The 3,101-nt window shown below is 37.5% G+C and overlaps 1 non-coding gene across 1 annotated transcript; it reads left to right on the plus strand.

Annotated features, from left to right (window-relative positions):
* The first annotated feature begins 2,582 nt into the window (after nt 1–2,582).
* On the plus strand, nt 2,583–2,689 carry LOC127099382 (small nucleolar RNA R71). Its single transcript, XR_007793889.1, has one exon. It is a non-coding gene; the product is annotated as a small nucleolar RNA R71 (small nucleolar RNA).
* The last annotated feature ends 412 nt before the right edge of the window (nt 2,690–3,101 follow it).

Raw genomic sequence — 3,101 nt, forward strand, 5'->3', positions numbered from 1 at the left:
TACAAAAATTGGTCACATGTCACAAACCAATATGCCAAACAAAAACCAATGATCACAAAATTCTGGAAAAATTATGATAAAAAAGTAGAGATCATGATGAAAAGAATACAAAAATTCCCATGAATTTTGGATAAAGCATGCTTGACTTATGATTTTTAGAAGACAATGGTCAAAAATGAAATAAATATTGGAGAAAAAATGTGAATTAAACATGATTTAATGATTTTATTAAGCACGGTGGCATTTTGGTAATTGTTGAAGCAACTAAATGAAACGGTGCGCATGAATTCTGGGACGTGGCAAACAGCAACTGGCTCATGGCAATGTACTAGTAAAATTCATGCAAGCAAAGAAACCAAACACGATGCAGATGGAATTCTGGGTTTAGAAAATAGGGTTTCATGAACAGTGTTCATCATCCCTCTTGTTCAAACACGATTTTTCCCAGAAATGCAAATTGAAGACACCATTCGAACCAGCCAAACACCCTCATGAATATTCCACCATTTATTTTCAACAATTTAAGCTAACATAAGAGAAACGAGCAAAAAACAAATTGAACATGAAACTTCAACTCAACATTATTCATTCATCACTCGACCATTTTTATGGATTCAAGGCTCATTAGAATCAGCGAAACAAGATCTACATAAATCATGGCATGGTTTAGAGAATAGTGCAAATCGAAAATTTACCAAGTTGGAGGACAGTGGCTGCTTCAGTGACTCTTTTGCTGCAAATGCTTTAAACAGATGTACACAAAGTCCTCAAATGATGTATGAATGAAGTTGTTTAGCTCGAGAGTGCTTGAAAGAACCCCAAATCAACTCTGCCATTGATGAACGCTTCATGTAGCAGCATGCTTTTGCTTGGTTACAGCTGGGAAAAGGTGCTTGAAATGTGTTCAAAATGGATATTGAATGATGGAGCGACCAAACCAGAACCTTGCTCCTTTGAGTTTTTGGTTGAAAATTAAGAATGAAGGAAAATGGAGATTTTGAGAGAAATGGATTTCTGCTACGTTAGGAGGCTGCTGCTAGGGTTCCATTCAGCAGAAAAAATGATGAATATATACTATGTTTTATGGTACTGAGCAAGGTTCATGAAAATGTGGAATGGAGTTGGTAAAAAGTGTACTTTTGGCCAATTTTCAAGCAAGTTAGGAATGGCTGTGTGTACTGCACGAAAATGACTTTGTAACATGACCAAAATATGATTTCTGAACATATTTGAATGGCCAAATTGATTAGAAATGGCTATCTCAAAAATTCACTTTTGTACCACACTTGAAATCAATTCATGCAAGTCCAAAAATGCCATTTTGATTGGTGAAGTTTTGGTGAATGGTGATGACATTTTTGGGAAGATGGCATCAAATGTGACTTGTAGCAAAAAAACCCACCCAATTTGGCCAAATGGTTTGGGAGATATGGCCTTTTGAAGTTCAAGAATTTTTGAAAATGAATTGATCATAACTTGCCAACCATACATGGGAATTGAGTGTTTTTGGACTTTTTGGAAATGGGAGAACAAGATCTTCAACTTTCATGTTGGGCAAAAATTCACTTGAAGCTTGTATCATGATGTAAGTTTGAGGATCAAGACTTTCCATTTTTGGTAAATTTCAGTTACAGGTCAAGTTTCCCTTTTTGGAAATTTCTGATCTGGCTTCAAATTCTTCCATGATGGTGTTTGACATGATATATGAAGACTATATGGACATGAATGAGACCTCTCAAACCAAATCCAACCATCAAAACCATAAAATCAGACACAGTTGACCAAGTTTGACTTTTTAGGGTTTCTGGCAAACTGTGCATTGACTGATGACTTCTGAACATCCAATCTTTGACCTAAACACTTCAAATGGATCCCCAAGTCATGTGAACATGTTGGACCAACACTAGGGCCTTGGCTCAATGAGAAACACATTTGCTTGCTTGGTTGACTGATCTCCTGATCAGTTTGACCTAATTCTCCTGATGATCTTGTACTTGAGGCAGATGGGACAATGCAATGTTATGCAGTGGACCATGTTATGCTATGACCTAATATGAGAATGTATGTACAGTGATAGGTGCAAATTTGAGGTGTTACAGGTGGAAACAAGCATTGTTATTTTTATAGGAAAAGTTCGGATGGTTCCTCCAACCAAGATTGTAAGTGTTTGAATATGGGTTTCCTTGGTCATACTTCACTTGATCGGTGGGTACGCCAGCCAATAACTGACAATCAACATTAGTGTGCCCAGGGGTCCCACATAATTCACATTTTGGTGTATAGAAGCTACGGTAGTTGTTGGTGTTATGGACAAGCTTTCAATCTTTTGTGTAAGCGCATCCACTTTAGCATTGACGCGGTCTATGCCATTGACTTCATACATTCCGCTTTTCGTAATTGGTTTCTCTACAGCAACATGTTCTCCTCCCCATTGGAAATGATTTTGAGCCATGCTCTCTATGAGTTCATAAGCTTCGTCATAAGGTTTGCCCATTAGAGCACCTCCAGTGGCAACGCTTAAATTCATCTTAGTGTTATACAGCAGACCATTATAGAAAGTATGGATAATCATCCATTATTTAATTCCATGGTGTGGAAAGAGTCAAATCATGTCCTTGTATCTTTCCCAAGCATCGAAAAGAGATTCATTGTATTTTTGCTTAAATCCATTTATTTGAGCTCTTAGCATAGTTGTTTTGCTTTGTGGGAAGTATCGGGCTAAGAAGACTTTCTTCAACTCGTCCCATGTGGTTACTGAGTTTGAAGATAGAGACTGGAGCCAAGCTCTAGCTCTATCTCTTAAGGAAAAAGGGAAAAGACGTAGTCTAATCGCTTCTTGACTGACACCATTTGCTCTCACAGTGTCTGCGTACTGCACAAACACTGACAAATGTAAAATAGGATTGTCTATAGGACTACTTGAAAATTGGTTTTATTGAACGGCTAATAATAGAGAAGGTTTCAACTCGAAATCATTATGATTGATGGCAGGGGAAGCAATGTTGTTATGTGGTTCTGCTTGCGATGAAACAATATACGACTTCAACGAACGGTTTTATGATCTTTCGGCCATAATTGGTTCTGGTTCTAAAATCAGGATG

This window comes from Lathyrus oleraceus, chromosome 6 (genome assembly GCF_024323335.1).
Source record: "Lathyrus oleraceus cultivar Zhongwan6 chromosome 6, CAAS_Psat_ZW6_1.0, whole genome shotgun sequence".
In the NCBI taxonomy this organism is placed as follows: Eukaryota; Viridiplantae; Streptophyta; class Magnoliopsida; order Fabales; family Fabaceae; genus Lathyrus; species Lathyrus oleraceus.